The sequence below is a fragment of the Lagenorhynchus albirostris genome, chromosome 13 (assembly GCF_949774975.1).
Source record: "Lagenorhynchus albirostris chromosome 13, mLagAlb1.1, whole genome shotgun sequence".
NCBI lineage: Eukaryota > Metazoa > Chordata > Mammalia > Artiodactyla > Delphinidae > Lagenorhynchus > Lagenorhynchus albirostris.
In genome coordinates, this window is record NC_083107.1 from 53889497 (window position 1) to 53915143 (window position 25647).

The 25647-nt window shown below is 40.3% G+C and overlaps 1 long non-coding RNA gene across 1 annotated transcript; it reads right to left on the reverse strand.

Moving 5' to 3' along the window:
* Nucleotides 1–19306: 19306 nt before the first annotated feature.
* LOC132531798 (uncharacterized) lies at nt 19307–25462 on the reverse strand. The gene is made up of 3 exons (XR_009544229.1): nt 24554–25462; nt 21358–21455; nt 19307–19366 (listed from the first exon to the last, which is right to left on the reverse strand). It is a non-coding gene; the product is annotated as an uncharacterized LOC132531798 (long non-coding RNA).
* Nucleotides 25463–25647: the final 185 nt, after the last annotated feature.

Consider the following 25647-nt stretch of genomic DNA (forward strand, 5'->3'; position numbering starts at 1 on the left):
GGACCATGCCATCAGAGATTGGATCTTGACATTTCTTGAGAGGTCTGGGAATTTGTATTTCTTAGACCTGCTTCCTTAAACCTTCCACCAAATTACCCAACCACAGCTCAAATCCAAACCAAATAGGTTCTTTCTAGCACCCTCTTACTGAGACATCCCATGGTTCCCCAGGGTGTGCGATCCCTCACTGCAACAATAAACCCAATTTGTTCAACTACATTACGGGTGTGTCCCTGGTTGTGTTTGGCTGAAGGGCATTGATAAAATACAAAAGCCTCTTTGGTAGTTCTAACATCTAAACAATTGCTGTAGTATCTGTTGATTTTTAATAAAACATACACTACCTTCAAATTAGGCCATTTTTATTACTTTTAATAAACACTGTATTCTTTGTGAAAGTTAATTTGGGACACTCAGTTATACAGTTGTGTCCCATGCATATGAATTCAGCTATGTGCATTTATCTCAAGAGTAAGTTTCTAACGGTTTGGTATGGTTCTTGCTCTTACGTCTCCAGCCCCTATGATACTACATATTCCTGTGGATGTGTATTCTACTGCATATTCTAGTGGAAGGAGAGATCATCCAAGTCCACAAAGCACAAACATCACTTAACAGTAGATTAAAAATAACAATAACAGTATACAAAACAGTGATTGTAAAGAAACACAATTTTAAACACAAATACAAGCTCCAAATGGAAATATCGAAAAGTCTCTAGAGTCAGTCCTGAAGAAACAAAGAATATTGCAGTCTCATATACACACTAATATGTATAAAATAGGTAACTAGTAAGAACCTGCTGTATAAAAATAAAATTAAATTAAAAAAAGAATATTGCAGTCTCTGGAATTTATTGTGAAATGGAATTTTTATGAGTCTCTACCAAACTTTTCCTAATTATTTGCATATTTGTTGCCTCATGTGAAAGAAACTTATCAAAATTACAATTAAATAAAAATGTTTTTGATCAACTATGAGTGAAGACATGTTGACAAGTCTGGCTATACTGACTACTGAATGGGAATGTGCAAAGAAAAGCAGTTTTGATATAGTCAATGACAAAGATGCAGAAGCTATATTTCAAAACCAGAAACTATAATGTTAGTATTTGTTCAGCTACAGACCAATAAGTAGGTATAAGTTTTTTCCCCTTTTTAAAAAAAAATTATTAAATTTAATGTGTCATTTTATTACCTTTTTCTTTTTTGTATAATAATATCTTTTTGTTTTATCTAAAGTTTTACAGGCATGATTATACACATGATATTCAGCAAAAGATTTTCACTATCTGCATTTTTCACTGGCCATTATTCTTGTGTGTGTGCGTGTGTTTATTGAGGTATAATTAACATTATAACTAATGTTAATTATAAACTAATTAACATTAGTTTCATGAGTACAACATGATTCCATATTCATATATATTGCTAAGCAATCACCACAATAACTCTAGTTAACATCTGTCCCCATACACAGTCACAAAAAATTTTTTTCTCGTGATGACTTTCATTATTCCTTTGTTTCATCTATGATTATTACTGAATAATTGTGTTGAATAGCGAGGGAGTATTTAACAAGAATCTGCTCTGAGTATCCAACATATGAGGTGCATCACTGCAGACCAGGCTCTCTCTGCCTTGGGACCTCGGCCTGGAATGCACTTTCTCTTTCTCTTGCCAGGTCATCTTTACTCACGCTCAGGCCTTAGCTAAAGTGATACTTCTGGGAAACCACCTTTAAACCTTCTGCAGTCCAGAGCTCCTGTATATTTCCCTCCAGACCTATATTTCCTTTTTTCATATTGTCCATGCTTGTTTAACTGTTTATTACTTCAGCTAGCTTGTGAGCAGCATAAGGAAAGGGCTTGTATTTCTCCTGCTTGCTCGATAAGTGTTTGCTGAGTGCATTGAATAATGAATCCCCACCCCAGACACTTAAGGTAACAGATCAAATAAGTAATTGGCCTGAGCTACAGAGCAAGTCTTTTGGTAGAATTCCCAAAGCAGGAAATTTCTAAATAGAAAGTTTTCTAGGAGGTATTCCCACAACAAACTTGTGAGAATCAAAAGAACCAACTTCAATTTTACTTTCCCTCTATTCTTCCAGTCCCTGCCTCTCTCTGCGCTTTAATATCACAGAAGTGCCCCAGGAAAATTCAATGTAAAGATAAAGAAGGTAAAAATCCACTAGAGATGTCTAAAAACAAATAGAATATCAAGAGGAATAGGACTTGAGGAAAAAGAGAAGAGCAGGAATGTCCTCCACCCAGAATAGAACTGTGAGGGGCAAGCACTTCCCCCCTTAACCCCTGACCTTGACAGGTACAAAGTTCTCAGAATTAGGAGGAGTGAAGGGGCAACAAACTTGGGTCTCCAAGGCTGAGGCAAACCCAGAGGAAAGAAAACAAGACTGGTTCCTGGGGAGGGGATCAGAGAGCCTCCTGTTTTCCTGAGGATCCATTGCTAGTCCAGGTCAGCAGATAACAGGAGGCCAGGCATCCTGGATGAGCAATGCCTTGAGTTCTCCCTTGTCTTTAGCATTTTAACATGAGGATTCAGGGTGATAAACACTCACAAGTGACTCATGTTCCCAAGAGCCCTTGTATCACTTGTGTTCAGGGTTGACACCCAATCCACAGGATGGCTCGCAGGGGACCCTGAGCAGTGCCGCAGCCTTGACCATCAGAGTTGCCCCAGATATGATATGAATATCCAGTGCTGATATGAATGTCCAGTGTGGGTAATTGAGTCTGCTTGCCCAGCAGAGAAACCCAGTATTCCACATACAGAACTGCTGTACTGATTAAAATGTATGTTTTGAGGCAGAAAAAGATTCCCTACATTATAGTGGGACTGAGAAACTTGCATGTCAGGGTGAAGCCTGATAGAAATTAAACAAATGGGTAACAAACCCTTCTGGAGAGGAGCTTATAATGGAAACACTGACGGGATATAATTATGATCTGGATTTTGATCACTACGTTCTATTGAAGACACCTCCGGTATACAGTAGTTATGTAAAATACCTGTACACTGTTGTCAAGTGGCATTTTAAAAAAGCATTAAAGTTAATTTTTAAAAGCCTCAAAAACCACAGTAATGATTAAATGAGGAAGCCAACACTGCATTCTCTTTGCTACAAAGTAATTCAAGAGAGGCAAGAAGAGGAGGTGACTGGTGGCAATCCACTTAAGTCCTGTCTGTTTTTCCTTCACTTCTAAGAGATTCTCAGCCTTCATAGTCTATTTTGAAGGTCTAATTGAAGGACTGGTACACAAATGTAGCCAGATAGCATTTTTCCAAATAATTAAATTCAACCAATACTTATGGATTGCTTGTGGTACACACAACATAAATCACAATTATTGCTCTCAAGGAATTTACAATCTAGTGGAAGAGAGATAATCCAAAGGCACAAACTACCAATATGCAAAGCTATGTATTGTAGATACCATGGGGCCTTAAGGCTCCTTATTTAGTTGGGAGACAAGGAAAAGCCTCTGAATATTCAGGGCTTAAACAATAGGCAAAATCTTCAGGAATAGACAAAGGTGAGGAGTGTTTAGGGCGTGGCAGGCAGAGCGAACAGTAAGAACTATGGTGTGGAGGCCCTTAAGGTCTGAATTGGGCAAAGCACTAGACAAGAGAAGTAGAACTTTCCAATGGGTGATAGTCATTAGTTCGAGGTCAGCCTGGAGTGAAAGAGTGGAAAAAGACCCCATGAATGGCATGCTGACGACTTAGAACAATAAGAATGCTTTATGCACTGAAGATTTGTTATCAGGAAGAAGTCCCATCAGAGTCATGTTAACATCTCTAAGCAAGAACAAACCTGATAATGCCCCTTAGTGACAGAATTGTCCCTTAAAAAAAAAAATAGATGTGCTTCAGATGCTTTTCATAGGTTCTAAATCCTTTTACACTTATCTTTCCTTCCTTTTTTTTTCTCTCTTAATCAAAGAATACTATGCTGGCTCCAGCCCTCAGATGTCAAACCTCAAGCTAAGCCTGATTGAGAAGTTTGCAGATGAGAATTAAGAAACCAGAAAAAAAAAAAAAGACAACCTCAGATTATACTCTTAGAATTAGACCACCCAGCTTCTGCAGCTTTCTTGTCCTTTTCTATCCTGGGCCTCAGCAGGAGGCAAGCTGGGGGCCTCAGACTAGGGAGGATTGGCTGGTCTTAGGATGCTATTATAGACAACAGAGTTCCATGTCTTGGTAGTAAGGGAAAGTTGAGTTCAGAAGGGTAAAAATGCCACTACTCATTTTCTTCTTCCAGGGTCCTTAATCTTTGTAAAAACAATTAGTTTTAATTTTCTGAAAGCTTTGAGTTTTCTGTACATCTGTACATCAAGTCTCTAAAGAGAGCACATCTGGGGCTCTCCTCCCCCTGGTGGGAGTCCAAAGAAAGGGAAGCTTGGTAGAAAGATCCATCTTTGAAATTCCTGAAAGATTCCATTCCACTGGTTTGGTACTGACAGATCTACTTCACCAAGTCTAAATTCCTCTGCCTGGAGTTGCAACGTGCCGCCACAGCATCGCTGTCCATGGTGCTGACAACCACTGTTCCGCTAAGCAGACATGGTTGTTTCTCTTATTTCTGAGACACTGTTGATGGTGAATTGAAGGTCCTTGTGTGCACTATGTCAAAATGGTCATAGTTGTATGTATTTTATCTTCTATCTGAAGAGTAACTTTATTTTTTACTATATTGCATAACAAAATTATGGTTTACATTTTCCAGTGTAGGTAGAGGATTCACATACACTGAGAGTTCTACCATGTTTCCGTTGATGATAAAATATCTCCCTCTGGAAGGCACATGGGCTATCCATTCTTCCCCATATCTCTCTACTTATAACTCTACCTGGCTTTGAAAGTACTCTCCAATCTGATCATAATACCTGTATATCCCTATCTCCTGCTTTCAGCACACACTCTCAGCAGCAGAGAGCAATTGCCTTTTCACCCCTCACATGCTACTATCAATTCTCTCTATTTCTTGACCCATTCTGGCTCCCAGACTGTAATTCCCCTCTATGACTTTCCTTCTTTCTCGTAAAAACTCTACCCAGATTTCAATGTTCAGCTCCTACCCTGCCTCCTCCATGTAACCTTCTTTGATAATCCAATTACTTCATTCTTCCTCTTCTCCAAATTCTTTCAGAATTTGTTATTTGGAAAATCTGGCATTGCATCTGGGATCATAGCACATTTGGAAGGGAACCTCAACTTTAGTTCCATGCCTGTGCCAAAACAGTGCAGTGGAAAGTGCATATGTTTTAGTATCAGACAATTTTTTTTTTTTTTTAGTATCAGATGATTCTTAATTTCAGTTCTAACTCCTCCATTCCCTAGCTTGAGTTGAGGTACTTAACCTTTTAAAGCTTCCTTTCTTCTCTAATCATGAAGAAAAATGTTTAACCTATATATCATGAAATTATATATGCATTATAAATTATTTGGCATACAATAGGCCCTCAGTAAATGAGTTTTTGCTCTCTTCTTCCTCCCCACTGTAGCCTTCATACTACCTAGCACAATGTTGAACATATGGTAAATGTGACTTTACTGAAATGCACAGAAAATTCAGTTTGACTACTCAGCTTTTCTGTGAAATCCACCTGCAAGGAACTGGCCATCTCTCATCAAGCACATTTTGGGCAGAGAAGTGTCCACAAGGCCTGAGAGAGCAAACTTAAGAGAGACCATTAGAGTAGATGTTAAACTACTTGGCTCTTGAAATGGTTATAGTGATGGTTAATTTTATGTGTCAACTTGACTGGGCTAAAGGAATGCCCAGAGAGTTGGTTAGACATAATTTCTAGGTGTGTCTGTATTTCTGGATGAGATTAGCATTTGAATGGGTAGACTCAGTAAAGAAATTGACCTCATCAATGTAGGTGGGAATGATCCAATCCACTGAGGGCCTGAATAGAACAAAAAAGTGGAGGAAGGGCAAATTTGCTCTCTACCTGAGCTGGGACATCCACCTTCTCCTGTCCTTGGACATCAGCACTCCTGGTTCTCAAGCCTTCAGAGTTAGACTGAATTATACCACCAGTTTTCCCAGTTCTCCACCTTGTGGATGGCAGATTTGGGGAATTTTTGCCTTCCATAATCCTGTGAGCCAATTCCTATAATATTACCTCCTTTTATATATCTCTCTATATATCCTATTGGTTCTTTCTTTGGAGAGCCCTAACACAGTCATGTTCTCAGTCAAGGTCCGATGACCAAGTACAAAACTCATGGATGTGGGCACTGGCGAAGGATACACGTAGCTGTGAAAATCTGACTCCTGCACAACCTGTGCCCAAAACTCTTTTTAAAATTCAAAGTGCAGTGTTGGAGGAAATTTTTACTCTCTACACTTGCCAAATTTTGACATTTCCCCCCTGACATTTTTATTTTCTATTATCAGAATTTCTTCTGAAAAAGAGAAGAAAAAGAAGATACATAGAATATTGGTTTTAAGTGTTATTTTTGTTCTTGAAAAGGCTTCTCATAGACTTTAAAAGAAAGCTTTTTTCCTTCAGAGATTTATTTTGATAGAATTATCTGAGCCTTGTCAGGAAGAACAAAATTTTTGTGAGCCTACCGTACCAGTAAAATGCCAAATTATATGCTGTAAGTTTTTTGTTTTATCTCTGGGTCCAGTCAAAGAGAGAAAAGATTTTGAATCCAGAACTATTAGCATTTGGAGACAAAAAAGAGCCTTCACTGCAGCTGATACCCTGGGGCTTGTTCCCCAGCCCTACAGGATCCATCACTCAGGTGGGAAGATGCTATATCCCTCACACACACACACACACACACACACACACACACACAAACACTTCTGGAAATCTAAGGAGTTTACACACAAGATCAATTTCCTCAGTAACCTCTTTAAAAAGCATTAAGTCAACTTTATAATGAGCACCAGGAGATGAGTGCAAGCACACAGGCACACACACACACACCACACCCCCACCAAAAAAGTAACATTTTACTGAGGGCATTAAGTCTGCACTGGTATATCCTGATCACAAAGAAGTGACAGAGTGCAGTGGGAAGAGTTTAGACTTTAAAACCAGACACATCTGGTTGTGAATCCCAGTTCTACCACTGTCTGGCTCTGCTACTTTGGGCAAATTACCTAACCTCTCTGAGTCTCAGTTTCTTCATTTGTAAAGAGGAGATAATAGTAATATCTGTGTTGAGGAGCCATGGTTAGAATTAAAAATTATATAGGTAAAAATGCCTTATGTATTGGCTTGCCTGCAGTAGGAGCTCCCTAAATGGTATACTGTTACTATAAATGAAACCTGGGACTATGACACCTGAGAGACAAACTTCACGTGTTGGAGACACCACAGGCAGGCTAGTGTGAGTGGAAAGAGGCACCAACAAGTCGGTGAGGCTGCAGAAATGAGCAGGGGCCACATCAGGTAGGAACTCATGCAACCACAGTAAGGACTTTGGAATTTTGTTCTCCGTGTGATGGGAAAGCCATAAAGAGTTTTGATTAGGGGAATAAAATTTTTCGATTATGTTTTGAAAATATTTCTTCGGTTGCTATGCAGGAAACAGACTGTGGTTGAGTGATTAGGAGGTTACTTTTGGAGTCCAGGTGAGAGCTGATAATGGTGGGAGATGATGATGCAAATGGCAAGAAGTGTTTTGAAGTGCAGTATGACTTGATGGTAGAGTTGACAGAACTTGCTGATAGACTGGGTGCATCGTATGACAGAGAGGGGAGGAAAAATATGATTTTTAGGGTTTTGCACTGAGGAATTAGGAGAATGGAATAGCCATGAAACAGGGAAGACTGTGGGAGAAGCAGTTTGGGTCAGAGAGAGCAGGGAATGAAGAGTTCTGCTTTGGGCATGGGAGGTCTGCAATACCTATTAAACACCCAAGTAGGAATTGGAGACTGGACCTCAGAGGAGAAGTGAGATAGGAATTTGGATGTCATCATCCTAAAGATGGTACATGGAGCCACGAGAAGAGAAGATTGCCAAGGTAGAGACAGAAGGAATCTGAGGCCCAGGGCACTGCAACATTTAGAGGCTGGAAAAGGAGGAAGTCCAGTAAAATAGACTTAGGAGGACTATTCACCCCTGGATTTAGCTACACAAACATATTGGTAAGTGGAATAGTGGGGACAAAAGCCTGATGTGAATAAGTTCCAGAATGAATGGAAACTGACAGAGGAAAAAAAAAAAACCAGTATAGGCAACTCTTTTCAGGGATTTTATTGTAAGGGGAAAAAAAGAGAGAATAGCTGGAAGGAGAAGTAGAGTCTTGAGAGTTTTTTTTTTAAGATGGAAAACATATTAGAATGCATGCTGATGAGAATGATTTAATAGAGAGGGGAAATTAATGGTGCAGGAAAAAGAAGTGAAAATATCAGGAGTGAAGTCCTTGAGTAGGCCAGAGGAGGTGAGATCTGAAGAAAGTGGGAGGGTTGGCCTTACACACAGTGAATTGTAAGAGGAAAGAAAGCCAAGTTTATGAGCAGAGAGAGATTCAGGAGGCTGGTAGAATAATTGCCTCACATATTCTAGAACAAGGCCTAGGCCAAAGCACATTACTGGAGAGTACCCTGTATTGGAGATGGGGGCATTCTACAGTATGATATTTCACCACACAACATAGGGAAAGGTAATTTTGTTTTTCTCCTGGTTCCCTGCCATCGACCCCTCCTGCAGCCTCTGTGGCTTTTCTCTCCAGACTCCAGCATGGACACTGCATGCTAATGAGACAACACTTGGTCCAATCCCAGACACTTGTTTCTGAATAATCTGGCATTTTATCAGCACCTACAGCCTTGGTTTTCCTGATGAAATAAAAGGCCAACGCTCTTAACAACCGTCAACTAGCTCTTTGGTGTTGTTTGTCTCCATGTCATATTAACCCACTGGGAAGTCTGGAACAATCTGATGAAAGGAGCACACCCTCCCCCTTTTGGGTCCTCCCCCAAACCATAGCTCAGACAGCAGGGGTTCAGCTTAGTCTTTCTGGGAAGATGGAGGAGGATAGGATGTCCTGACAATTTCAACTCCACACACCCATTTTGAACATCACCAGGGCCCTCTGGCTTTCCTGAGTCCCTTCCAACCATTCAAAGGCCTTGTTTTTGTTTGCTCTCTGGCAATTCTCATGTCTCCCTCCTCTCCGTCTGCTAGTCTTCTATTTCTCCTGAATGTGATCAAAGTCAGCTTAAGTATGACTCAAGCCCTAAATTCAAAATAAAGGAAAGTCTCCTTCCTATTGAGAATTTAAAAAAAAAAAAAAAAACCCAAACAAGAACAGGTTTCTCTCAGTTCAAATTTGAAAATGCCAGGCAGAAGCTACACCTTTTAAATAAGCTTTGAGATTTCTTTGAAGATGGCAGAAAGATGGAAGAGAAAGAGGATCGGGTAGCAACTGGCTTCTGTGAAGTCCAGCTGGCACTGTAGAGCTTCCTGAAGTCACAAGGGTCATCAGAGGCACTGAGATAGCAGAGATCGTTGTGGCAGAAGCAACTGGAAAATGTCCTGGGACTGAAACACAGACAGATTAACATCACCCCGGTGGACACTAATGACTTGCACTTTGAAATGCCAGAGGCTCATACTGCCAGTTAAGACAAGGGAAAAGCACATTTCTAGTCTCCAAAGACCTTAGATCTTTCCAAACTCTGCAGGCAAATGCAGCCGTCATGAATTTCTGCAGCGGGGCAGCCCCTTCGTGCCAGTAGGGGAATCACTGCCAGAGTTGCTATGGGCAGCGTAGTCAGCAAAGCTGAATAAAACAATCCCTGAAAACCTCTCAGAAGTTAGTAATGATTCAATTTATAATTCAACACAATCAAGCCTACAGCATCTCCAAATACCAAGCTTATTTTAGTGATACCACGTAAAACACTTTTTCCTCTGAAGGTTCACAGGCTAGACAAAAGGGTTTCCAAAAAAGTTTTATGATTTACCATCAACAGATAATTAGAATGTCTTTTCAATCACTGGCATCTGGATAAAGTAATTTTGCCCCAGCACGGGCATTTCTAGGAAGCAAACCAAAGTCAAAGAGTAGGGCGGAGTCAGATGGCGTACTAGGGGGACGCAGAATTCACGTCTCCTCACAACTAGGGCACCTACCAGGCACCGGTGGGGTACCACAGACACCTCAGGCGACGGGAGGAACCCCCAGCGACCAGGTAGGATGTGGGGCATTGGGGGAGTGAAGGAGGAGGAGAAGTGGAGGCGGGACGGGACTGGCTCTCCTGGGGGGCATTTGGGGGAGGGGAAGGGATCCCACCCCGTAAGGGGTAAATTGGGGGACCACTGGGAGGACAGAGGATCAAAAGGGAGTGTGACCAGGTTTCCCCTAACCACTTGGGCCCCCAGGAACCTGCTGAGATCCCGGGCCTCATCCTCTGCCCCCCGAGGCCCCCTCCAGCCACGCAGGTCCTGAGGGAGTGGGAGGGAGGGAAGGGGGAGTAAAAGTAAAGGCCGGACCTCCAGGACAGGCACCCCTGAGGGCTGGCTGGGGGAGGGGAGTTCCTACAGCCAGCGAGACCCACCCGCGGTTAGGGGTCCAGCGGTGACGGGGGACACCCTGGGGGAGATGGTGGGGGAGGGGCACGAAGGAATGGAAGGGAATGCGGCCAGTGCCTTCCCTGTCCACTTAGGCACCAGGGAGCCTGTTGGGCTCAGGCCTAATCCTCTGCCCTTGGAGGCTCCCCCCTGCCTCTCAGAACCCCAGCCCCGCCCTTACACCCCCACCCAGGGCCCTACCTCTACACTCGGAGACCCCCTCTGAGACCCCCTCCAACGAGCTGCGCCTAAACCCCACCCACACACCCTCACCCAGGGCCCTACCTCCAAACTCGGGAACCCCACACTCCAGAGACCCTCCCTTCCACGTGCTGCCTCTCCCCACCTGCACAGGTCCTGAGCATAGGCCCTGCCCAACGCTTTAAGGTCTCCCCGCACCCTCCTAGGTCCTGCCCCACCCTAAACCCCGCCCCTACCTAAGTTCCACCGCCCCCCCCTAAACCCCGCCCCCATAGCCAAGGCTTTTTTTTTTTCTTCTTTTAGATTGGGGTTCTGTTTTACCTTGTTGATTCACTGCTGTTGATACTTTTAAATTTTTATTTTTCCTAATAAATCTTTTATTTTTCTAATTTTATTTTATTCTTTATACTTTGTTATTGTTCTCTCCTTTTGGCTTGTCCCCCCCCCGCCCCCCCCCACACACACAACCTTCCTTTTTCCTTTTTTCTGTTGTGGTCTTATTTTACCTTGTTGTAGTTGTTTCAATTACAGTTTTATTTTTCCTAATATATTTTTTCTCTTTCTAATTTTATTTTGTTTTTTATTCTTTGATATTGTACTGCTCCTTTTTTTTTTCTTTCTTTCTTTTCATTTTTTTAACCACGCCACGAGGCTTGCGCAAGAGATCTTGGTTCCCAGGCCAGAGGTCAGGCCCAAGCTCCTGAGGTGGGAGCTCCGAGTCCAAACCACTGGACTAACAGAGAACCTCAGACCCCAGGGAATATTAATCAGAGTGAGGCCTCCCGGAGGTCCTTATCTCAGCACCAAGACCCGGCTCTATGCAACTGCCTGCAAACTCCAGTGCTGGACGTCTCAGGCCAAACAACCAGTAAGACAGGAATACAGTACCATCCATCAAAAAGAGAGAGAAAAAAAAAGAAACAACAAAAAAATATGTTACAGATGAAGGAGCAAGGTAAAAACTTACAAGACCAAATAAATGAAGATGAAATAGGCAAACTACCTGCAAAAGAATTCAGAGTAATGACAGTAAAGATGATCCAAAATCTCGGAAACAGAATGGTGAAAATACAAGAAACATTTAACAAGGATCTAGAAGAACTAAAGGGCAAACAAACAGTGATGAAAAACACAATTACTGAAATTAAAAATACTCTAGAAGGAATGAATAGCAGAATGACTGAGGCAGAAAAACTGATAAGTGAGCTGGAAGATTAAATGGTGGAAATAACTGCCAAGGAGCAGAATAAAACAAAAATAATGAAAAGAATTGAGGACAGTCTCAGAGACCTCTGGGACAACATTAAATGCACCAACATTCGAATTATAGGGGTCCCAGAAGAAGAGAAAAAGAAAAGGTCTGAGAAAATATTTCAAGAGATTATAGTCGAAAACTTCCCTAACATGGGAAAGGAAATAGTCAAGTCCAGGAAGCACAGAGAGCACCATACAGGATAAACCCAAAGAGAAACACACTGAGGCACATACTAATGCAACTATCAAAAATTAAATACAAAGAAAAATATTAAAAGCAGCAAGGGAAAAGCAACAAATAACATACAAGGGAATCCCCATAAGGTTAACAGCTGACTTCTCAGCAGAAACTCTGCAAGCCAGAAGGGAGTGGCAGGACATACTTCAAGTGATGAAAGGGAAAAACCTACAACCAAGCAAGGATCTCATTCAGATTCAATGGAGAAATTATAACTTTACAGATAAGCAAAAGTTAAGAGAATTCAGCACCACCAAACCAGCTTTACAGCAAATGCTAAAGGAACTTCTCTAGGCAGGAAACACAAGAGAAGGAAAAGACCTACAAAAACAAACCCAAAACAATTAAGAAAATGGTAATAGGAACATATCAATAATTACCTTAAATGTAAATGGATTAAATGCTCCAACCAAAAGACATAGACTGGCTGAATGGATACAAAAACAAGACCCATACATATGCTGTCTACAAGAGACCCACTTCAGACCTATGGACACATACAGACTGAAAGTGAGGGGATGGAAAAAGATATTCCATGCAAATGGAAATCAAAAGAAAGCTGGAGTGGCAATCCCCATATCAGACAAAATAGACTTTAAACAAAGACTATTACAAGAGACAAAGAAGGACACTACAGGGTTTCCCTGGTGGCGCAGTGGTTGAGAGTCCGCCTGCCAATGCAGGGGACACGGGTTCGTGCCCCGGTCCGGGAAGATCCCACGTGCCGCGGAGCGGCTGGGCCCGTGGGCCATGGCCGCTGAGCCTGCGCGTCCGGAGCCTGTGCTCCGCAACGGGACAGGCCACAACAGTGAGAGGCCCACATACCACAAAAAAAAAAAAAGAAAGAAAAAAGAAGGACACTACATAATGATCAAGGGATCAATCCAAGAAGAAGATATAACAATTGTAAATATTTTTACACCCAACATAGGAGCACCTCAATACATAAGGCAAATGCTAACAGCCATAAAAGGGGAAATCAACAGTAACACAATCAGAGTAGGGGACTTTAACACCACACTTTCACTGATGCACAGATTATCCAAAATGAAAATAAATAAGGAAACACAAGCTTTAAATGACACGTTAAACAAGATGGACTTAATTGATATTTATAGGACATTCCATCCAAAACCAACAGAATACACTTTCTTCTCAGGTGCACATGGAGCATTCTCCAGGACAGATCATATCTTGCGTCACAAATCAAGCCTTGGTAAATTTAAGAAAATTGAAATCGTATGAAGTATCTTTTCTGACCAAAACGCTATGAGACTAGATATCAATGACAGGAAAAGATCTGTAAAAAATACAAACACATGGAGGCTAAACAGTAGGCTACTAAATAGCCAAGAGATCACTGAAGAAATCAAAGAGGAAATCAGAAAATCCCTAGAAACAAATGACACTGAAAACACGACGACCCAAAACCAATGGGATGCAGCAAGAGCAGTTCTAAAGGGAAGTTGATAGCAATACAATCCTACCTCAAGAAACAAGAAACTCTCAAATAAACAACCTAACCTTACAACTAAAGCAATTAGAGAAAGAAGAACAAAAAAACCCCCAAAGTTACCAGAAGGAAAGAAATCATAAAGATCAGGTCAGAAATAAATGAAAAAGAAACGAAGGAAACAATAGCAAAGATCAATAAAACTAGAAGCTGGTTCTTTGAGAAGATAAACAAAATTGATAAACCATTAGCCAGACTCATCAAGAAAAAAAGGGAGAAGACTCAAATTAACAGAATTAGAAATGAAAAAGGAGAAGTAACAACTGACACTGCAGAATACAAAGGATCATGTGAGATTACTACAAGCAACTCTATGCCAATAAAATGGACAACCTGGAAGAAATGGACAAATTCTTAGAAAAGCACAACCTTCTGAGACTGAACCAGGAAGAAACAGAAAATATGAACAGACCGATCACAAGCACTGAAATTGAAACTGTGATTTAAAATCTTCCAACAAACAAAAGCCCAGGACCAGATGCCTTCACAGGCGAATTCTATCAAACATTTAGAGAAGAGCTATCCTTCTCAAACTCTTCCAAAATATAGCAGAGGGAGGAACACTCCCAAACTCATTCTATGAGGCCACCATCACCTGATACCAAAACCAGATAAGGATGTCCCATGAAAGAAAACTACAGTCCAACATCACTGATGAACATAGATGCAAAAATCCTCAACAAAATACTAGCAAACAGAATCCAACAGCACATTAAAAGGATCATACACCATGATCAAGTGGGGTTTATCCCAGGAATGCAAGGATTCTTCAATATACACAAATCAATCAATGTGATACACCATATTAACAAAATGAAGGATAAAAACCATATGATCATCTCAATAGATGCAGAAAAAGCTTTTGACAAAATTCAACACCCATTTATGATGAAAACCCTCCAGAAAGTAGGCATAGAGGGAACCTACCTCAACATAATAGAGGCCATATATGACAAACTCACAGCCAACATCATTCTCAATGGTGAAAAACTGAAACCATTTCCTCTAAGATCAGGAACAAGACAAGGTTGCCCACTCTCACCACTGTTATTCAACATATTTTTGGAAGTTATAGCCACACCAATCAGAGAAGAAAAAGAAATAAAAGGAATCCAAATCAGAAAAGAAGTAAAACTGTCACTGTTTACAGATGACATGATACTATACATAGATAATCCTAAAGATGCTACTAGAAAACTACTAGAGCTAATCAATGAATTTGGTAGAGTAGCAGGATACAAAATTAATGCATAGAAATCTCTTGCATTTCTATACACTAATGATGATAAATCTGAAAGAAAAATTAAGGAAATACTCCCATTTACCATTGCAACAAAAAGAATAAAATACCTAGGAACAAACCTACCTAAGGAGACAAAAGACCTATATGCAGAAAACTGTAAGACAGTGATGAAAGAAATTAAAGATGACAAACAGATGGAGAGATATACCATGTTCTTTGGTTGGAAGAATCAACATTGTGAAAATGACTATACTACCCAAAGCAATCTACCAATTCGATACAATCCGTATCAAACTACGAATGGCATTTTTCACAGAACTAGAACAAAAAATTTCACAATTTGTATGGAAACACAAAAGATCCCGAATGGCCAAAGCAATCATGAGAAAGAAAAACGGAGCTGGAGGAATCAGGCTCCCCGACTTCAGAATATACTACAATGCTACAGTAATCAAGACAGTATGGTACTGGAACAAAAACAGAAATACAGATCAATGGAATAGGATAGAAAGCCCAGAGATAAACCCATGCATATATGGTCACCTTATCTTTGATAAAGGAGGCAAGAGTATACAATGGATGAAAGACTGCCTCTTCAATAAGTGGTGCTGGGAAAACTGGACAGTTCCATGTAAAAGAATGAAATTAGAACACTCCCTAACACCATACACAAAAATAAACTCAAAATGGATTAAAGACCTAAATGTAAGGGCAGACAATATTAAACTCCTAGAGGAAAACATAGGCAGAACACTCTATGACATAAATCACAGCAAGATCCTTTATGACCTACCTCCTAGAGAAATGGAAATAAAAATAAACAAATGGGACCTAATGAAACTTAAAAGCTTTTGCACAGCAAAGGAAAACATAAACAAGATGAAAAGACAACCCTCAGAATGGGAGAAAATATTTACAAACAAAACAACTGACAAAGATTAATCTCCAAAATATATAACAGCTCATGCACCTCAATATCAAAAAAACAAACAACCCAATCCAAAACAGGCAGAAGACCTAAATAGACATTTCTCCAAAGAAGATATACAGACTGCCAACAAACACATGAAAGGATGCTCAACATCACTAATCATTAGAGAAATACAAATCAAAACTACAATGAGGTATCACCTCACACCAGTCAGAATGTCCATCATCAAAAAAATCTACAAACAATAAATTCTGGAGAGGGTGTGGAGAAAAAGGAACCCTCTTGCACTGTTGGTGGGAATGTAAATTGATACAGCCACTATGGAGAACAGTATGGAGGTTCCTTAACAAACTAAAAACAGAAGTACCATATGACCCAGCAACCCCGCTACTGGGCATATACCCTGAGAAAACCATAATTCAAACACAGTCATGTACCACAGTGTTCATTGCAGCACTATTTACAATAGCCAGGACACGAAAGCAACCTAAGTGTCCACTGACATATGAATGGATAAAGAAGATGTGGCACATATATACCATGGAATATTACTCAGCCATAAAAAGAAACGAAATTGAATTATTTGTAGTCAGGTGGATGGACCTAAAGTCTGTCATACAGAGTGAAGTAAGTCAGAAAGAGAAAAACAAATACCGTATGCTAACACATATATATGGAATCTAAAAAGAAAAAAAATGGTTCTGGTGAACCTAGGGGCAGGACGGGAATAAACACACAGACGTAGAGAATGGACTTGAGGACACGGGGAGGGGGAAGGGGAAGCTCGGATGAAGTGAGAGAGTAATACTGACATATATACACTACCAAATGTAAAATAGATAGCTAGTGGGAAGCAGCTGCATAGCACAGGGAGATCAGCTCAGTGCTGTGACCACCTAGAGGGGTGGGATAGGGAGGGTGGGAGGGAGACGCAAGAGGGAGGAGACATTATGGGGCTATACATATGCATATAGCCGATTCACTTCGTTATACAGCAGAAACTAACACAACATTGTAAAGCAATTATACTCCAATAAAGATGTTAAAGGAAAAAAGAAAAAAAAAAGTCAAAGAGGAAAGAGCTTGCTGGAAACTTTCTCCAAAGGAAAATCTTTCAAGAACCACTCTCAGCTGCAGGAAGGGAACGTTCCCATACCAATTTGATCAGCAAAATAAATGGGGGCTTTGAGCAGTGCGGATCAACAAAAGAATACCTGGTGTGACTGAAGGAAGGAAATCTCTGGTTAAATATCTAAAACTGCAAATGGGTAGGAACTGATTAAATGTAATGTCAATCTCATGAAATCAGTCCTAAATGAATCTAAAATTCACACGTCACAGGTTTCTAAAGTCAATTTAGCGCTTACAAATCTGGTCAACAAATAACTTTCCGATGCCCTGCACCAGGTGCTACAAGCAAGGGGAGAAGTAAAACTGGACCTGAGTTCTCAATTTCTCATCCAATTGAGAAGGCCAAACTAACAGAATGAAAGGGGCATAATTAAATGCCAAATTGTGCAATACTGATTTTAAGTTGAATATAAATTCAGAAATGAGAGAAATCAGTGTTGGTTGGGGTGGAAGAGTTCCTGGGAGGCAGAGTAGCAAAAGACCCCCAGTGAACGAAGACATATTCTTCTACAGGCCTGCCTGCAATTGTCACCATCACTGCTGTGCCTTTGCATTGTGGTTATTATTTTAAAACAGTGTAGGATAGTGGTTAGATACACACTGGCTTTGGAACCCGCCTGCCTGGGTTTCAAACCTGGCTCAATCACTTATTAGCTGTGTGATCTGGAGCAAATTAGCCTTTCTGTGCCTCAGTTTTCTCATTTATAAAATGTAGTTACTAACAGATCCCACCTTATAGAACCGTTCGGAACATTAAATTAGTTAACGTATGTAATTCACTCAATGAGTTTATAATTTGGTGTGCATCAGAATCACCTGGGGAGTTATGTAAACTATGGGGTCTGTAGAAGTTAAAGAAACTAAGCTCCCTAGTGCAGCTAATTACATTTGGGGAGATGGTGGTAGAATATAGTGTGGGGACTTTTTTCTTTTTTTTTTTTTGCGGTAACGCGGGCCTCTCACTGTTGTGGCCTCTCCCATTGCGGACCACAGGCTCCGGACGCGCAGGCTCAGCTGCCATGGCTCACGGGCCCAGCCGCTCCGCGGCATGTGGGATCTTCCCGGACCGGGGCACGAACCCGCGTCTCCTGCATCGGCAGGCGGACTCCCAACCACTGCACCACCAGGGAAGCCCCAAGACTTTTTTCTTTGAGTGTCTTATTTCCAAGCTACTTGGTCAGCAGACCATTTCACCTTTGTTCTAGGGTGTTTCTCCTCAACCTCCTTGCACAATTTTGCTTTGGAATATTTTTGGTGTGTTAGTTTCAATTTGGAGTATATCTGATCTTTTAAAAAATTCATTTATTCTTGACTTGTTCCCTTTTGTTGAAACTTTGGAGTATAGCTTGGTTATATTTTAATCTTTCAACATTTTCAGTGTTATCTTTTTTTAATGTAATGAAGTTATAATCAACAAAATGATAAAGCAATGAGAACACAGAGAATGAATTAAAACAGTAAAAATAATTAAAAAATCAACTTACTGATGTTTAGAGGAAGCATGCTGTTAAAGAATTAAACCTAAAACTATGGAAAATAATGGTACTACCCAAAGTCAGTATGTATTAAATTGGGCCTTTTTCTAGTGCAACAGCAAAAGCTCTCTGAAACCAGCTTAAGTACAAAGGTGATTTATTGGCTCATGTACCTGGTAATTAAGTCCAGGGGTAAATCTGGCTTTAAGCACAACTGGATACGGAAACAACAATAAAGTCATAAGCCTTCTCTCCAGACCTTGGCTCTGCTTCTCTGTGTTGTTCTCATTCTCTCCTACTACATACAGGTGTCTTGGTGGGGCAGGGAAAATGCCACCAGCAATTACTGATTCATGTTTTCATGGCTGATAACTCTACAATAAGGTGTCTTTCCTACCAGCTGCAGTTAAAAATTCAATGAATTATGCCATTTGCTTTATTTTGGGTCCCTATTACTCTAGCCAAAAGGATGGGATTCTCTCATAGGCTAGGCCTGGCTCATGTGCTGATCCCTTGACCACTAGTGGGGTGTAATATTGGAAATTAGAAGAAGTATGAATGTAGGGGAAACATTGTGGAACAATGACAAAAAAATGCTGACAGTCTCCTTCTAACATGCAGCGATAAACACGTATCTTTCTTGCCATATATAATTCAAAAAAGTGCTTTAATCTAATATAATTCAACTGTCCCACACTCAACGAAAACACACCACTCACTTTCCAGTGGGAGACAACCCCAAGACACACATTGGTTCTACATCCTGCTTGCTGTGCCACATTTGCAGGTGATTTGCATTCCTCCCAGTCAGGCCTGGAAAGCAAGATGGGCAGCCAAGAACAATAGCCATATCAATGTCTTTGCAACTTAATGCAATGAAAAATCCATATATTCTTTACTAAGCACAAGTAAAGTCTATTAGTTTCCCTCTCCAGCTTAAACTGAAATTATCAGAAGGTAAATTGCATAAAAGTATCCAACTTGTAAAAGAAATTACTTTCCAACCCTTGGAGAGACACAAGCTAAAACAAAATTTTGTATTACCTATTGCTCTTAGAAAATTAAATATATTTTCTAGTTCCTTAAAAACAACAACAACAAAAACTTCAGTTAAACAGGAAATTTAAGAGACCCATGTCACATTTTAGGAATTAACAATGACTGTTAATAAAGACTTCCTAAAGTTTATGTTCAGCTATTACAAGGATGATAACTGTTTTCTGTCTTGAAGGGATTTAGTTGTATAGTACATTGAAATGCCAATTACGTTTGACTACTATTCTATATTGATTTATCCGGACACTATCCGCCCTGTGGGAAACACATAAACTTTCAGCCTTCACACATGGTAACACTGGGAAAATATCAGCAATAACCCCTTGTTGCCAATGCTGGTTACTTTCTTACAGTAAATGACCCTGCACCTGTCTTCCTGGTTTGTGCACTTACGAAAGAATTATTGTTTGATGGAAGTGTTGCTGAAGGGTGTAACAATGACAAATTGGACCTCCACTTATAATGAGAATCTCGGGGCTGTCTGCAAATAAAGGTCTGAGCAGAATATTTTTTGAATAATTGGGAATTACATACATGTATAAATTTGGATATGAAAAGTGTAGTCACAGATGGAAGAAGCCCTTGGTTCATCAGACAAGTTGCCTTAAGAAAAAATACAATCATAACTAAACATTAAATCTGCTGCTTAAAATATGTTAAGGCTTTTAAGCAAACCAGGCTTTTAAACTCAAGGCAATCACTTGGTTCTTTGCTCACAGTAGTTTGGATGTATTTGTGTGAAAATCGGAGGAGACTCCAAAAAGGCCAACAAACAATTATGAATGATCAGCTCTAGTTTTTGATTCTTTGCGATTCCTCATAAATTATATGAGGCCACGAAAAGGTTAATTTGACCTAAGTGAGATTAATGTCCACCGCCTTGTAAATTTCCCATTCAGGGCGTTGAGTACCATACTTTCAGCTAAGAATTTTGAAGTTAAATCTTTTTTTTTTTAAACTTTGGTCTTAAATGAAAATCTTTGTCTTAGATTGTATTAGCTACAATCTCAGATATTTCATGTTTTATGTAAAATGACTTAGCAACAACAGCAAGTTTTAATGTGTGAGCAACTATTTGCTGGAGAAGTCAATCAACGATGTTGTTCCCATGAACACGTCTCCAGTTCGAAGAGGTACAGTCTGATACATTTATCTGCCTGTTTCTGTTTACCCTGCACTTATATTGACATGACTGAGTACAGTGTTTTTCAAACTCCAAGTCATGCTGTATTAATGAATAGTGAAATCAAAATACAACCAGCATTTAAGATCTTTTTCTTTATGAACACTTAAAACCATATATAAAGTAGAGAGAATAGTAAAATGAACTACTATACACCCACCCAGATTTTAAAAATAGCAAGGTATTCACACTTGCTTCTTATGTCCTTTTGTTCTAGCTTTTATTCCTTGGGGAGGTTTCTTCAAGAAAATTCCACACAGCATGTTAATTTACTTCTACATATGCCAGCATGTATCTCTAAAAATATACAAGTATTTTCTTACACAGCAACAGAGCCCATTACTACACTAAAAAAGCAATAATTCTTGTATTGTGCATTATATTCGTGTCTAAAAAAGTCTTCTTATAGCTGGTTTGTTTGAATTAGGATCAATCAACATTTTAAAAAATGAAATAGAAAATAGATAAGTAAATATCTAATGGCATCACATGTAGCAAGGCTCATTACTGTTTTATAAAATTTTTTGGTATGTATTTGTGTCACTTATAAAACGTATTTTCTTACCATTGGTCATAGCCACGGAAGCGTGAACACCACTGGTTTAGAGATCCTCTCCTTTACTCCATAGGCTCTGGGCAAAATTCTGTGTCCAGAAACACTTTCTGCAGTTTAAGAAGGGATGTATATACAGAAAGGAGAGCTCTGTATCTTTACTTTTACTGTTCCCTCTGACTAGAAGTCCTCTTGCCATGATGTCTACTACTTAACATCTTCCCCAGCCTATGAGGGCTGAAATATCATTCCCACTATGAAACCTTCTTCTGTTCTCCTGCCTGGCTATCATTTGGCTTGTCTCTTCTTCATTCTACTCATCACACTGCCTAATGTAATGGTTATCTATATACAATATGTGTTTTATCCTGTCCTATAAATTAAGCTCATCAAATGTAGTATGAATAATTTCTTTGCCCTGAGATGCAACTTGCCCTGTGCTTTGCTTACACTAAGCATTTAACAACTGGAAAACTAAGTTAGGAATTTGGGACACTGGCCATAGATTATTAGGCAGTAAAGATGTTGGGGTCAAAAACTGGACCCCAGGGAGAGACTGGAGAAGAACTCAAATTCATGAGGTTTAGACTCGATTATGAAAAGCAACAACAATATTGATGGTAGTAACATTATTTTTCACAGTTTCCTATGCGCCTGTAAGTACGTCACTAATATTCCCAAATAATCCTGGGAGGAAAGGGTAGATATCACCAGTTTTACACATTAAAAAAAAAAAAAAAGCAGTTAAGTACTTCTGCAAAGTCTGGCTTCTAAACTGTTAAAATTCTGTTCAGAGGCTATTCTATTTACTGGGATGGGGACCCCTAATTTTCTAACCAACAGTTGAATGCATTTCATAGTTCAGAATAACTTGAGGGAGAAACCAAGGATGCTCAACCTGGGCTCCTCTTCCACTTTGTCACATCTTCTGGAGACTAAAGAAATCTGAGAACAACTTGGTTAAGTCTGAACTGAAAAACAGGCAAAACCACTCTTTCTCTCTTACACACACACAGCACATACCTTGCATGTGTTAACAGCTAGTCATCCTTCAGACCTCAGCTTAAAGATCCCTTCCCTGGAAACGTTTTTTGATTCCCGGGTGAGGCATACTCGCTCAAGGAAACATGTCTCTTTCCTTCAGAACCCCTGTTTCAGTGTTTAATTCATTTAGTGTGATTATTTGATTAATATTTGCCTTGTCCCTTAGAAGGTAACTTCCATAACAGTAAGGACCATGCCTGCTTTTGCCCATCATATTTTTTTCTACACTTAACTTGCTGCCTGGCAGAACTTAGGGGTTTAATAGTGAATACATTCATGATTGAATAAATGAATGCCTAGGCAAATTTCATCAGTATTGCCTCATACTTCAAGAGGAAGCCTGGTACAAGAACAGAGAGAATCTTGGTTGCGGATTAAGGGTTTCAGAGCTAGAAGCAAGTAGAAAAGAATATGCATGCATTCTCACTACTGCCTCTACCAGCCTCAATGATTCTGCAACTACATGCCTTGTCCTTCCTTCTGTGACATTGGTTGGACTGTCTGGATTCTTACCTAAAGTCAATCCCTTCACTTTTGTACTGGATCCCATCCCGTCTTGCATATTCAATGTACTCTTTCTCCGTCTTATGCTGCATTATCAATTTTTCACCCCTTACTGCAGCACTGTCCAGTAGAATTTTCTATGATGATGAAAATGTTCTCTGTGCTGTCCAATACAGTAGCTACTAGCTATATGTGGTTGAAAGTGGTTAATTACTAAGGAACTGAATTTTAAAATTTATTTAAATTTAAATCTCCACTTCCCCTTCCTTCATGTACTCTTAAACTTGTTTCGCTCATTTAGCTCAGCATGTCACCAAAATGGCTCTTCTAAGCATCACCAGGGACCTCTGAGTTGAGAAATCCTATGGTCAATGTTGAGTGCTCATTTTACCAGAACAGCAGCATTTTACATGGTTGATAATTCCCATGGTTGAAAGGTTTCTCTCTGTTATTTGTGAACTCACTACTCTCTCTTGGTTCTCCCCCTACCTCTCTGGCTATTCTTTCTCAGTTTCTTGTGCTGGATTTTCATCTTCGCACCCTCTAAATACTGAAGTGTCATAAATCTCAGTCCTTCGACCTCATCTTTTGTCTATCCATATTTTCCTCCTAGGTGCTTTCGTCCATTTCTCATCCATTTCTATGGCTTCAAATAATAGATACAGACTATAAACTCCCAAGTGTATCTTTAGCTCTGAACTCCAGACTTGTATATCATACAGCCAACCCCCTACTCAAACTTGACATTTGGATGTCTAACAGGCACTTCAAGTTTAATATTCCAGATTACTTTTGATTTCACCTTTTAAATCTGCTTTTCCCTCAGTCTTTCCCTTCTTAATCAGTGCCATCTCTATCTTTCTAATTGCTCAGGTCAAAAATTTTGGAGTCATTTTTGACTTACATCCCATAGCCAATCCATCAGTAAATCCTCTTGGTTCTATTTAAGTAGAGTGAGGATCTGACCCTTTTTCATTCTCTCACCTGCCACCCCCCTTCTCCAAGCCACTACCATCTGTACTCTGGATTATTGCAAAAGCCTCCTCACTGGTCTCCCTACTTTTATTTATCCTATTCCCTTAAAATCACCTTTTCAAACAGCAGCCAGTGTAATCCTTTAAAAATGCAAATCGATTCATATCACAACATACTAAACTTTCCAGTGGTTTCCCATCTCATTCTGAATAAAAATCAAAGTCCTTACTACAACACTCTGCATGATGAGGCCCAACGCCCACGGTCCCCGCCATCCCCTTTGCTCTTTCTTCTCATCCACACCGTCCTCATTGTTCTCCGAGGAGGTTAAGCATACCACCCTCAATTCCTTTCCCCTTATTTATTTTACATCACAGTTCTTATCTGTCTTCCCAAACTAAACTTTGGAGCCAATCGAATCAAAACCCAGACTTGGTCTCTTTTGTTCTCTGCTGTATCCGCATCTCAAATAGTGCCTGGCACTATCTGAGAACACTATTTATATGTGTTCAATAAATCAGTGTTGAATGAGTGAATAAATAAATTATATCCTAGTGCCTAGTAGTATTACCCAGAGTAAATCATTTAACCTTTTTTTGGATCTCATTTTTCTCATCTCTCAAAGGAGAAATGAGCTGGATAATCTCCAAACACATTTATTCAGTAATTATTTAATGCAACCTACCGTGTGCTTGGCACTGGGTAGGTGTTTCCGCTACAGGAAAAGGTCGCACGGTTCCTGCTTTCAAGGAGCTCCTTGTCGGGCTTCCGGAAAAAACTTCTGAGCTTTCACCTGGTAATGCTTAGAATACAGCTAGGTGAAGAGGGCGCTGGAGAGTTGTCTGTACTTTTGAAGCCTGTTCTCGGCTTCCCACATAACTGCGATTGCCCCAACAGATACTGAACCGGCAAAACTTTGCTGAGAAAGCTGCTCTGAATTGTGTTTGAAAATACATACATAATTTGACTGTCAATTAGTGTTTTTACAAACTGAGATGGCATATTACAGTACTGTTTTAAAAGTTATGTTTATGAATCGAAACCTTTGGGTAACTTGGGAACTTGTAACCCAAATTTACATATATAATATGCAAAAAATCTTTTAAGTTGATTTACATGCACAGGGTACCCTTCCAGGTCGTAAGGCTGGGGGCCTCCTATTTTATCCCCAGATTTGGCTCAGGACTTTTTTTTTTCAGGACTCTTAATTATACTGTTATCTTGCTGGTGCATTTACTGAAGGAATGGGTGGGGTGGGAGTTGGGGAATATAATGCGTTCGCCGCCAGCTTTATACGACCTTCGTTATAATCCATCCATTTCGTAAAGCAAGGCACTGCTCATGGACTTAAAAGTTGTACCTCCGTATACCTTTACACTGTCCCCTGGCCCCAAGCACACAAATCACATCACATTTAACCTTGGAGGCCCCTAGCACAGTGCAAAGGTCCTTAACGTTCTTCCTGTCCCACACTTCTGACTATAGTACGTTCCTCTCAGTAGGCGCGGCATCTTCGGCTTGGAGCGGGAACCGCGTAACGTTGGCTACAACTCCCGCACTCTGCAGATAAAAGTCCCACACTCCGGGTTCTTCACAGTCGGCTCTTCTCGAGAGTTCCCGGGTGTTCTCGCTAGTTGGCCCCCCGCAAGCCCTTGCGCGAACCTGGGAGGAGTCGACCTCTTCCGACTCTACCAACTGAAAAGTGAAGGGGTGGAGAGACTGAACATGCTGACGTGAAGGAAAGAGAACTGAAAGAGACGCTCCCTGGAATGATATATC